Below are 14,654 nucleotides of genomic sequence, written 5' to 3' on the forward strand. Positions count from 1 at the left end.
GGATTCTAACCCCGAGACTGCAGATGGGGATTCCAACCCTGGGACTGTAAATGGGGATTCTAACCCTGAGACAGCAGATGGGGATTCTAAACCTGGGACTGTACATGGGGATTCCAACTCTGGGACTGTACGTGGGGATTCTAACCCTGGGACTGTAAATGGGGATTCCAACCCTGAGACTGCAGATGGGGATTCCAACCCTGGGACTGTAATTGGGGATTCTAACCCTGAGACTGCACATGGGGATTCTAACCCTGGGACTGTACAGTGGGACCCCAACCATGGGACTGTACATGGGGATTCCAAACCTGGGACAGTACATGGGGATTCTAACCCTGGGACTGAAAATTGGGATTCCAACCCTGGGACTGTACATGGGGTTCCAACCCTGGGACTGTACATGGGGATTCCAGCCCTGGGACTGTAAATGGGGATTCCAGCCCTGGGACTGTAAATGGGGATTCCAGCCCTGGGACTGTACATGGGGATTCTAACCCTGCGACTGTAAATGGGGATTCCAGCCCTGGAACTGTACATGAGGATTCTAACCCTGCGACTGTAAATGGGGATTCCAGCCCTGGGACTGTACATGGGGATTCTAACCCTGCGACTGTAAATGGGGATTCCAGCCCTGGGACTGTACATGGGGATTCTAACCCTGGAATTGTACATGGGGATTCCAACCCTGGGACTGTATATAGAGATTCCAAACCTGGGACTGTACATGGGGATTCTAACCCTGAGACTACACATGGGGATTCCAACCCTGGGACTGTACATGGGGAGTCCATCCCTGGGACAGTACATGGGGATTCCAACCCTGGGACTGTACATGGGGATTCCAACCCTGGGAATGTAGATGGGGATTCCAACCCTGGGACTGTGCAGGGGGATTCTAACCCTGGGACTGTACATGGGGATTCCAGCCCTGGAACTGTACAAGGGGATTCTATCCCTGGGACTGTACATGGGGATTCTAACCCTGAGTCTGCACAATGGGATTCCAACCCTGGGACTGTAAATGGGGATTCTAACCCTGGGACTGTAAATGGGGATTCTAACCCTGGGACTGTACATGGGGATTCTAACCCTGGGACTGCACATGGGGATTCCAACCCTGGGACTGTATATGGGGATTCCAACACTGCGACTGTACATGGGGATTCTAACCCTGGGACAGTACATGGGGATTCTAACCCTGGGACTGTACATGGGGATTCCAACGCTGGGACTGTACATGGGGATTCCAACCCTGAGACTGTACATGGGGATTCAAACCTCGGGACTGTACATGGGGATTCTAACCCTGGGGCTGTACATGGGGATTCTAACCCTGGGACTGTACATGGGGATTCTCACCCTGGGACTGTACATGGCGATTGTAACCCTGGGATTGTTCAGGGGAATCCCAACCCGGGGACTGTACATGGGGATTCCAAATCTGGGACAGTACATGGGGATTCCAATCCTGGGACTGTACATGGAGATTCCAACCGTGGGACTCTACATGGAGATTCCAACCCTGGGACAGTATATGGGGATTACAACCCTGGGACTGTACATGGGGATTCCAACCCTGGGACTGTACATGGGGATTCTAACCCTGCGACTGCAAATGGGGGTTCCAGCCCTGGAACTGTACATGGGGATTCTAACCCTGCGACTGTAAATGGGGATTCCAGCCCTGGGACTGTACATGGGGATTCTAACCCTGCGACTGTAAATGGGGATTCCAGCCCTGGAATTGTACATGGGGATTCCAACCCTGGGACTGTATATGGAGATTCCAAACCTGGGACTGTACATGGGGATTCTAACCCTGGGACTACACATGGGGATTCCAACCCTGGGACTGTACATGGGGATTCCATCCCTGGGACAGTACATGGGGATTCCAACCCTGGGACTGTACATGGGGATTCCAACCCTGAGTCTGCACAATGGGATTCCAACCCTGGGATTTTACATGGGAATTCCAACCCTTGGACTGTACGTGGGGATTCTAACCCCGAGACTGTAAATGGGGATTCTAACCCCGAGACTGCAGATGTGGATTCCAACCCTGGGACTGTACATGGGGATTCCAACCCTGAGACTGTCCTTGGGGATTCCAACCCTGGGACTGTACATGGGGATTCTAACCCTGGGACTGTACCTGGGGATTCTAACCCTGGGACTGTACAGGGGGACCCCAACCCTGGGACTGTACATGGGGATTCCAACCCTGAGACTGTCCTTGGGGATTCCAACCCTGGGACTGTACATGGGGATTCTAACCCTGGGACTGTACATGGGGATTCTAACCCTGGGACTGTACAGGGGGACCCCAACCATGGGACTGTACATGGGGATTCCAAACCTGGGACAGTACATGGGGATTCTAACCCTGGGACTGAAAATTGGGATTCTAACCCTGGGAGTGTACATGGGGAATCTAACCCTGGGACTGCACATGGGGATTCTAACCCTGGGACTGCACATGGGGATTCTAACCCTGGGACTGTGCATGGGGATTCCAACCCTGGGACTGTATATGGGGATTCCAACACTGCAACTGTGCATGGGGATGCTAACCCTGGGACAGTACATGGGGATTCTAACCCTGGGACTGTACATGGGGATTCCAACCCTGGGACTGTACATGAGGATTCCAACCCTGGGACTGTACATGGGGATTCCAACCCAAGGACTGTACATGGTGATTCCAACCCTGGGACTGTACATGGGGATTCCAACCCTGAGACTGTCCTTGGGGATTCCAACCCTGGGACTGTACATGGGGATTCTAACCCTGGGACTGTACATGGGGATTCTAACCCTGGGACTGTACAGGGGGACCCCAACCATGGGACTGTACATGGGGATTCCAAACCTGGGACAGTACATGGGGATTCTAACCCTGGGACTGAAAATTGGGATTCTAACCCTGGGAGTGTACATGGGGAATCTAACCCTGGGACTGCACATGGGGATTCTAACCCTGGGACTGCACATGGGGATTCTAACCCTGGGACTGTGCATGGGGATTCCAACCCTGGGACTGTATATGGGGATTCCAACACTGCAACTGTGCATGGGGATGCTAACCCTGGGACAGTACATGGGGATTCTAACCCTGGGACTGTACATGGGGATTCCAACCCTGGGACTGTACATGAGGATTCCAACCCTGGGACTGTACATGGGGATTCCAACCCAAGGACTGTACATGGTGATTCCAACCCTGGGACTGTACATGGGGATTCTAACCCTGCGACTGTACATTGGGATTCTAACCCTGGGACTGTATATGGGGATTCCAACCCGAGGACGTTACATGGGGATTCCAAACCTGAGCCTGTACATGGGGATTCCAACACTGGGACTGTAGATGGGGATTCCAACCCTGGGACTGTACATGGGGATTCTAACCCTGGGACCGTACATGGGGATTCTAACCCTGGGACTGTACATGGGGATTCTAACCCTGGGACTGTCCATGGGGCTTCCAACCCTGAGACTGTATATGGGGATTCCTGCCCTGGGACTGTACATGGGGATTCCAAACCTGTGATGTTACATGGGGATTCCAAACCTGGGAAAGTACATGGGGATTCCAACCCTGGGACTGTACATAGAGATTCTAACCCTGGGTCTGCACATGGCGATTCCCACCCTGGGATTGTTCAGGGGAATCCCAACCCGGGGACTGTACATGGGGATTCCAAAACTGGGACTGTACATGGAGATTCCAACCATGGGGCTGTACATCGAGAATCCAACCCTGGGACTGTACATGGGGATTCCAACCCTGGGACTATACATGGGGATTCTAAACCTGGGACTGTAAATGGGGATTCTAACCCTGAGACTGCAGATGGGGATTCCAAATCTGGGACTATATATGGGGATTCTAACCCTGGGAGTGTACCTAGGGATTCTCAGCTGGGATTGTACATGTGAATTCCAACCCTGGGACTGTACATGGGGATTCCAACACTGGAACTGTACATGGGGATTCCAACTCTGGGACTGTACATGGGGATTCCAACCCTGGGACTGTACATGGGGATTCCAACCCTGGGACTGTACATGGGGATTCCAACCCTGGAACTGTACATGGGGATTCCAACCTGGGACTGTACATGGGGATTCCATACCTGGGACAGTACATGGGGATTCCATACCTGGGACTGTACATGGGGATTCTAACCCAGGGACTGTACATGGGGGTTCTAATCCAGGGACTGAAAATTGGGATTCTAACCCTGGGAGTGTACATGGCGATTGTAACCCTGGGATTGTTCAGTGGAATCCCAACCGTGGGACTCTACATGGAGATTCCAACCCTGGGACAGTACATGGGGATTACAACCCTGAGACAGTACTTGGGGATTCCAACCCTGGGGCTGTACATTGGGATTCGAACCCTGGGAGTGTACATGGGGATTCCAACCCAGAGACTGTAAATGGGGATTCCAACACTGGGACTGTACATGGGGATTCCGACGCTGGGAGTGAACATGGGGATTCCAACCCTGGGACAGTACATGGGGATTCTAACCCTGGGACTGTACATGGTGATTCTAACCCTGGGACTGAACATGGGGATTCCAAAACTGGGACTGTACATGGGGATTCCAACCCTGGGACTGTACATGGGGATTCCTACTCTGGGACTGTACATTGGGATTCCAACCCTGGGACTGTACATGGGGATTCCAACCCTGAGGCTGTAAATGGGGATTCCAACCCTGGGACTGTATATGGGGATTCCAACCCTGGGACTGTACATGGGGATTCTAACACTGGGACTGTACATGGGGATTCTAAATCTGGGACTGTACATGGGGATTCCAATCCTGGGACTGTACATGGGGATTCCAACCCTGGGACTGTACATGGGGCTTCCAACCCTGGGACTGTAGATGTACATTCCAACCCTGGGACTGTACATGGGGATTCTAACCCTGTGACTGTAAATTGGGATTCTAATCCTGCGACTGTACATGGGGATTCCAACCCTGGGACTGTACATGGGCATTCTAAACCTGGGAGTGTACCTGGGGATTCTAACCCTGGGATTGAACATGGGGATTCTAACCCTGGGACTGTACATTGGGATTCTAACCCGGGGACTGTACATGGGGATTACAACCCTGGGACTGTAAATGGGGATTCCAACCCTGCGAGTGAACATGGGGATTCCAACCCTGAGACTGTACATGGGGATTCTAACCCTGGGACTGTACATGGGGATTCCAACACTGGGACTGTACATGGGGATTCCAACCCTGGGACTGTACATGGGGATTCTAACCCTGGGACCGTACATGGGGATTCTAACCCTGGGACTGTACATGGGGATTCTAACCCTGGGACTGTCCATGGGGCTTCCAACCCTGAGACTGTATATGGGGATTCCTGCCCTGGGACTGTACATGGGGATTCCAACCCTGGGACTGTACATGGGGATTCCAAACCTGTGATGTTACATGGGGATTCCAAACCTGGGAAAGTACATGGGGATTCCAACACTGGGATTGTTCAGGGGAATCCCAACCCGGGGACTGTACATGGGGATTCCAAAACTGGGACTGTACATGGAGATTCCAACCGTGGGACTGGACATGGAGAATCCAACCCTGGGACTGTACATGGGGATTCCAACCCTGGGACTATACATGGGGAGTCTAAACCTGGGACTGTAAATGGGGATTCTAACCCTGAGACTGCAGATGGGATTCCAAACCTGGGACTATATATGGGGATTCTAACCCTGGGAGTGTACCTAGGGATTCTCAGCTGGGATTGTACATGTGAATTCCAACCCTGGGACTGTACATGGGGATTCCAACCCTGGGACTGTACATGGGGATTCCACCCCTGGGACTGTACATGGGGATTCCAACACTAGGACTGTACATGGGGATTCCAACACTGGGACTGTACATGGGGATTCTAACCCTGGGTGTGTACATGGGGAATCCAACTCTCGGACTGCATAAGGGGATTCTAACCCTGGGACTGTACATGGGGATTCCAACCCTAGGACTGCACATGGGGATTCCAACCCTGGGACTGCACATGGGGATTCCAACCCTGAGACTGTACGTGGGGATTCTAACCCAGGGACTGTACATGGTGATTCTAACCCAGGGACTGTACATGGGGATTCTAACCCTGGGACTGTACATGGGATTCTAACCCTGGGACTGTACATGGGGATTCCAACCCTGGGACTGGACATGGGGATTCTAAGCCTGGGACTGAACATGGGGATTCCAACCCTGGGACTGTACCTGGGGATTCCAACACTGGAACTGTACATGGGGATTCCAACTCTGGGACTGTACATGGGGATTCCAACCCTGGGACTGTACATGGGGATTCCAACCCTGGGACTGTACATGGGGATTCCAACCCTGGAACTGTACATGGGGATTACAACTCTGGGACTGTACATGGGGATTCCAACCCTGGGACTTTACATGGGAATTCTAACCCTGGAATTGTACATGGGGATTCCAACTCTGGGACTGTACATGGGGATTCCAACCCTGGGACTGTACATGGAGATTCCAACCTGGGACTGTACATGGGGATTACAACTCTGGGAAAGTAAATGGGAATTCCAACCCTGGGACTGTACATGGGGATTCCAACCCTGGGACTGAACATGGGGATTCCAAGCCTGGGACTGTACATGGGGATTCCAACCCTGGGACTGTACATGGGGATTCTAACCCTGAGACTACATATGGGGATTCCAACCCTGGGACTGTACATGGGGATTCCAACCCTGGGACTGTACATGGAGATTCCAACCCTGGGACTGTACATGGGGATTCTAACCCTGAGACTACACATGGGGATTCCAAACCTGGGACTGTCCATGGGGATTCCAACACTGGGACTGTACATGGGGATTCCAACCCTGGGACTGTACATGGGGATTCCAACACTGCAACTGTACATGGGGATTCCAGCCCTGGAACTGTACAAGGGGATTCTAAACCTGCGAGTGTAAATGGGGATTCCAGCCCTGGGACTGTACAAGGGGATTCTAAACCTGCGACTGTAAATGGGGATTCCAGCCCTGGGACTGTACATGGGGATTCTAACCCTGGAATTGTACATGGGGATTCCAACCCTGGGACTGTACATGGAGATTCCAAACCCGGGACTGTACATGGGGATTCTAACCCTGAGACTACACATGGGGATTCCAACCCTGGGACTGTCCATGGGGATTCCAACCCTGGGAATGTAGATGGGGATTCCAGCCCTGGGACTGTAAATGGGGATTCTAACCCTGAGACGGTAGATGGGGATTCTAACCCTGGGACTGTACAGGGGACCCCAACCATGGGACTGTACATGGGGATTCCAAACCTGGGACAGTACATGGGGATTCCAACCCTGGGACTGAAAATTGGGATTCCAACCCTGGGACTGTGCATGGGGTTCCAACCCTGGGACTGTAGATGGGGATTCCAGCCCTGGGACTGTACATGGGGGTTCCAGCCCTGGAACTGTACAAGGGGATTCTATCCCTGGGACTGTACATGGGGATTCTAACCCTGACTCTGCACAATGGGATTCCAACCCTGGGACTGTAAATGGGGATTCTAACCCTGGGACTGTACATGGGGATTCTAACCCTGGGACTGTACATGGGGATTCCAACCCTGGGACTGTATATGGGGATTCCAACACTGCGACTGTACATGGGGATTCTAACCCTGGGACAGTACATGGGGATTCTAACCCTGGGTCTGTACATGGGGATTCCAATGCTGGGACTGTACATGGGGATTCCAACCCTGGGACTGTACATGGGGATTCCAACCCATGGACTGTACATGGGGATTCCAAACCTAGGATGTTACATGGGGATTCCAACTCTTGGACTGTACATGGGGATTCCAACCCTGCGACTGTAAATGGGGATTCCAGCCCTGGGACAGTACATGGGGATTCTAACCCTGGAATTGTACATGGAGATTCCAAACCCGGGACTGTACATGGGGATTCTAACCCTGAGACTACACATGGGGATTCCAACCCTGGGACTGTACATGGGGATTCCAACCCTGGGAATGTAGATGGGGATTCCAACCCTGGGACTGTACAAGGGGATTCTAACCCTGGGACTGTACATGGGGATTCCAGCCCTGGAACTGTACAAGGGGATTCTATCCCTGGGACTGTAGATGGGGATTCTAATCCTGAGTCTGCACAATGGGATTCCAACCCTGGGATTTTACATGGGGATTCCAACCCTTGGACTGTACGTGGGGATTCTAACCCTGGGACTGTAAATGGGGATTCTAACCCCGAGACTGCAGATGGGGATTCCAACCCTGGGACTGTAAATGGGGATTCTAACCCTGAGACAGCAGATGGGGATTCTAAACCTGGGACTGTACATGGGGATTCCAACTCTGGGACTGTACGTGGGGATTCTAACCCTGGGACTGTAAATGGGGATTCCAACCCTGAGACTGCAGATGGGGATTCCAACCCTGGGACTGTAAATGGGGATTCTAACCCTGAGACTGCAGATGGGGATTCCAACCCTGGGACTGTAAATGGGGATTCTAACCCTGAGACTGTACATGGGGATTCTAACCCTGGGCCTGTACACGGGGACCCCAACCATGGGACTGTACATGGGGATTCCAAACCTGGGACAGTACATGGGGATTCTAACGCTGGGACTGAAAATTGGGATTCCAACCCTGGGACTGTACATGGGGTTCAAACCCTGGGACTGTACATGGGGATTCCCGCCCTGGGACTGTAAATGGGGATTCCAGCCCTGGAACTGAACATGGGGATTCTAACCCTGGAATTGCACATGGGGATTCCAACCCTGCGACTGTAAATGGGGATTCCAGCCCTGGAACTGTACATGGGGATTCTAACCCTGCGACTGTAAATGGGGATTCCAGCCCTGGGACTGTACATGGGGATTCTAACCCTGCGACTGTAAATGGGGATTCCAGCCCTGGGACTGTACATGGGGATTCTAACCCTGGAATTGTACATGGGGATTCTAACCCTGGAATTGTACATGGGGATTCCAACCCTGGGACTGTACATGGGGATTCTAACCCTGGAATTGTACATGGAGATTCCAAACCTGGGACTGTACATGGGGATTCTAACCCTGAGACTACACATGGGGATTCCAACCCTGGGACTGTACATGGGGAGTCCATCCCTGGGACAGTACATGGGGATTCCAACCCTGGGACTGTACATGGGGATTCCAACCTTGGGACTGTACAGGGGGATTCTAACCCTGGGACTGTACATGGGGATTCCAACCCTGGGACTGTACAGGGGGATTCTAACCCTGGGACTGTACATGGGGATTCCAGCCCTGGAACTGTACAAGGGGATTCTATCCCTGGGACTGTACATGGGGATTCTAACCCTGACTCTGCACAATGGGATTCCAACCCTGGGACTGTAAATGGGGATTCTAACCCTGGGACTGGACATGGGGATTCTAACCCTGGGACTGTACATGGGGATTCCAACCCTGGGACTGTATATGGGGATTCCAACACTGCGACTGTACATGGGGATTCTAACCCTGGGACAGTAGATGGGGATTCTAACCCTGGGACTGTACATGGGGATTCCAATGCTGGGACTGTACATGGGGATTCCAACCCTGGGACTGTACATGGGGATTCCAACCCATGGACTGTACATGGGGATTCCAAACCTAGGATGTTACATGGGGATTCCAACTCTTGGACTGTACATGGGGATTCCAACCCTGCAACTGTAAATGGGGATTCCAGCCCTGGGACTGTGCATGGGGATTCTAACCCTGGAATTGTACAAGGGGATTCTAACCCTGGGACTGTACATGGGGATTCTAACCCTGCGACTTTAAATGGGGATTCCCGTCCTGGAACTGTACAAGGGGCTTCTAACCCTGCGACTGTAAATGGGGATTCCAGCCCTGGGATTGTACATGGGGATTCTAACCCTGGAATTGTACATGGGGATTCTAACCCTGGGACTGTACATGGGGATTCCAACACTGGGACTGTACATGGGGATTCTAACCCTGAGACTACACATGGGGATTCCAAACCTGGGACTGTCCATGGGGATTCCAACCCTGGGACTGTACATGGGGATTCCAACCCTGGGACTGTACATGGGGATTCTAACCCTGGGACTGTAAATGGGGATTCCAGCCCTGGAACTGTACAAGGGAATTCTAAACCTGCGAGTGTAAATGGGGATTCCAGCCCTGGGACTGTACAAGGGGATTCTAAACCTGCGACTGTAAATGGGGATTCCACCCCTGGGACTGTACATGGGGATTCTAACCCTGCGACTGTAAATGGGGGTTCCAGCCCTGGGACTGCACATGGGGATTCTAACCCTGGAATTGTACATGGGGATTCCAACTCTGGGACTGTAGATGGAGATTCCAAACCCAGGACTGTACATGGGGATTCTAACCCTGAGACTACACATGGGGATTCCAACCCTGGGACTGTACATGGGGATTCCAACCCTGGGACTGTAGATGGGGATTCCAACCCTGGGACTGTACAAGGGGATTCTAACCCTGGGGCTGTACATGGGGATTCCAGCCCTGGAACTGTACAAGGGGATTCTATCCCTGGGACTGTAGATGGGGATTCTAACCCTGAGTCTGCACAATGGGATTCCAACCCTGGGATTTTACATGGGGATTCCAACCCTTGGACTGTACGTGGGGATTCTAACCCTGGGACTGTAAATGGGGATTCTAACCCCGAGACTGCAGATGGGGATTCCAACCCTGGGACTGTAAATGGGGATTCTAACCCTGAGACAGCAGATGGGGATTCTAAACCTGGGACTGTACATGGGGATTCCAACCATGGGACTGTACATGGGGATTCCAAACCTGGGACAGTACATGGGGATTCTAACCCTGGGACTGAAAATTGGGATTCCAACCCTGGGACTGTACATGGGGTTCCAACCCTGGGACTGTACATGGGGATTCCAGCCCTGGGACTGTAAATGGGGATTCCAGCCCTGGGACTGTAAATGGGGATTCCAGCCCTGGGACTGCACATGGGGATTCTAACCCTGCGACTGTAAATGGGGATTCCAGCCCTGGAACTGTACATGAGGATTCTAACCCTGCGACTGTAAATGGGGATTCCAGCCCTGGGACTGTACATGGGGATTCTAACCCTGCGACTGTAAATGGGGATTCCAGCCCTGGGACTGTACATGGGGATTCTAACCCTGGAATTGTACATGGGGATTCCAACCCTGGGACTGTATATAGAGATTCCAAACCTGGGACTGTACATGGGGATTCTAACCCTGAGACTACACATGGGGATTCCAACCCTGGGACTGTACATGGGGAGTCCATCCCTGGGACAGTACATGGGGATTCCAACCCTGGGACTGTACATGGGGATTCCAACCCTGGGAATGTAGATGGGGATTCCAACCCTGGGACTGTGCAGGGGGATTCTAACCCTGGGACTGTACATGGGGATTCCAGCCCTGGAACTGTACAAGGGGATTCTATCCCTGGGACTGTACATGGGGATTCTAACCCTGAGTCTGCACAATGGGATTCCAACCCTGGGACTGTAAATGGGGATTCTAACCCTGGGACTGTAAATGGGGATTCTAACCCTGGGACTGTACATGGGGATTCTAACCCTGGGACTGCACATGGGGATTCCAACCCTGGGACTGTATATGGGGATTCCAACACTGCGACTGTACATGGGGATTCTAACCCTGGGACAGTACATGGGGATTCTAACCCTGGGACTGTACATGGGGATTCCAACGCTGGGACTGTACATGGGGATTCCAACCCTGAGACTGTACATGGGGATTCAAACCTCGGGACTGTACATGGGGATTCTAACCCTGGGGCTGTACATGGGGATTCTAACCCTGGGACTGTACATGGGGATTCTCACCCTGGGACTGTACATGGCGATTGTAACCCTGGGATTGTTCAGGGGAATCCCAACCCGGGGACTGTACATGGGGATTCCAAATCTGGGACAGTACATGGGGATTCCAATCCTGGGACTGTACATGGAGATTCCAACCGTGGGACTCTACATGGAGATTCCAACCCTGGGACAGTATATGGGGATTACAACCCTGGGACTGTACATGGGGATTCCAACCCTGGGACTGTACATGGGGATTCTAACCCTGCGACTGCAAATGGGGGTTCCAGCCCTGGAACTGTACATGGGGATTCTAACCCTGCGACTGTAAATGGGGATTCCAGCCCAGGGACTGTAAATGGGGATTCCAGCCCTGGGACTGTACATGGGGATTCTAACCCTGCGACTGTAAATGGGGATTCCAGCCCTGGAATTGTACATGGGGATTCCAACCCTGGGACTGTATATGGAGATTCCAAACCTGGGACTGTACATGGGGATTCTAACCCTGGGACTACACATGGGGATTCCAACCCTGGGACTGTACATGGGGATTCCATCCCTGGGACAGTACATGGGGATTCCAACCCTGGGACTGTACATGGGGATTCCAACCCTGAGTCTGCACAATGGGATCCCAACCCTGGGATTTTACATGGGAATTCCAACCCTTGGACTGTACGTGGGGAGTCTAACCCCGAGACTGTAAATGGGGATTCTAACCCCGAGACTGCAGATGTGGATTCCAACCCTGGGACTGTACATGGGGATTCCAACCCTGAGACTGTCCTTGGGGATTCCAACCTTGGGACTGTACATGGGGATTCTAACCCTGGGACTGTACCTGGGGATTCGAACCCTGGGACTGTACAGGGGGACCCCAACCCTGGGACTGTACATGGGGATTCCAACCCTGAGACTGTCCTTGGGGATTCCAACCCTGGGACTGTACATGGGGATTCTAACCCTGGGACTGTACATGGGGATTCTAACCCTGGGACTGTACAGGGGGACCCCAACCATGGGACTGTACATGGGGATTCCAAACCTGGGACAGTACATGGGGATTCTAACCCTGGGACTGAAAATTGGGATTCTAACCCTGGGAGTGTACATGGGGAATCTAACCCTGGGACTGCACATGGGGATTCTAACCCTGGGACTGCACATGGGGATTCTAACCCTGGGACTGTGCATGGGGATTCCAACCCTGGGACTGTATATGGGGATTCCAACACTGCAACTGTACATGGGGATTCTAACCCTGGGACAGTACATGGGGATTCTAACCCTGGGACTGTACATGGGGATTCCAACCCTGGGACTGTACATGAGGATTCCAACCCTGGGACTGTACATGGGGATTCCAACCCAAGGACTGTACATGGTGATTCCAACCCTGGGACTGTACATGGGGATTCTAACCCTGCGACTGTACATTGGGATTCTAACCCTGGGACTGTATATGGGGATTCCAACCCGAGGACGTTACATGGGGATTCCAAACCTGAGCCTGTACATGGGGATTCCAACCCTGGCACTGTACATGGGGATTCCAACCCTGGGACTGTACATGGTGATTCTAACCCTGCGACTGTACATTGGGATTCTAACATTCGGACTGTACATGGGGATTCCAACCCTGGGACTGTATATGGGGATTCTAACCCTGGGACTGTACATGGGGATTCCAACCCTGGGACTGAACATGGGGATTCCAACCCTGGGACTGTACATGGGGATTCTAACCCTGAGACTACACATGGGGATTCCAAACCTGGGACTGTCCATGGGGATTCCAACCCTGGGACTGTACATGGGGATTCCAACCCTGGGACTGTACATGGGGATTCTAACCCTGGGACTGTAAATGGGGATTCCAGCCCTGGGACTGTACAAGGGGATTCTAAACCTGCGGCTGCAAATGGGGATTCCAGCCCTGAGACTGTACATGGGGATTCTAACCCTGCGACTGTAAATGGGGATTCCAGCCCTGGGACTGTACATGGGGATTCCAACCCTGGGACTGTATATGGGGATTCCAACACTGCAACTGTACATGGGGATTCTAACCCTGGGACTGTACATGGGGATTCTAACCCTGAGACTACACATGGGGATTCCAACCCTGGGACTGTACATGGGGATTCCAACCCTGGGAATGTAGATGGGGATTCCAACCCTGGGACTGTACAAGGGGATTCTAACCCTGGGACTGTACATGGGGATTCCAGCCCTGGAACTGTACAAGGGGATTCTATCCCTGGGACTGTAGATGGGGATTCTAATCCTGAGTCTGCACAATGGGATTCCAACCCTGGGATTTTACATGGGGATTCCAACCCTTGGACTGTACGTGGGGATTCTAGCCCTGGGACTGTAAATGGGGATTCTAACCCCGAGACTGCAGATGGGGATTCCAACCCTGGGACTGTAAATGGGGATTCTAACCCTGAGACTGCAGATGGGGATTCCAACCCTGGGACTGTACATGGGGATTCCAACCCTGGGAATGTAGATGGGGATTCCAACCCTGGAACTGTACAAGGGGATTCTATCCCTGGGACTGCACATGGGGATTCTAACCCTGAGTCTGCACAATGGGATTCCAACCCTGGGATTTTACATGGGGATTCCAACCCTTGGACTGTACGTGGGGATTCTAGCCCTGGGACTGTAAATGGGGATTCTAACCCCGAGACTGCAGATGGGGAT

The 14,654-nt window shown here is 52.5% G+C and overlaps 1 protein-coding gene across 1 annotated transcript in view; it reads right to left on the reverse strand.

Annotated features, from left to right (window-relative positions):
- LOC147119800 (uncharacterized) overlaps window positions 1-14,654 on the reverse strand; it is a 67,053-nt gene that overhangs the window by 12,709 nt on the left and 39,690 nt on the right. The gene's annotated exons all lie outside the window — the stretch shown is intronic.

The sequence above is a fragment of the Somniosus microcephalus genome, chromosome 4 (genome assembly GCF_052327205.1).
Source record: "Somniosus microcephalus isolate GS21.2 chromosome 4, FLI_Smic_1.0, whole genome shotgun sequence".
NCBI lineage: Eukaryota > Metazoa > Chordata > Chondrichthyes > Squaliformes > Somniosidae > Somniosus > Somniosus microcephalus.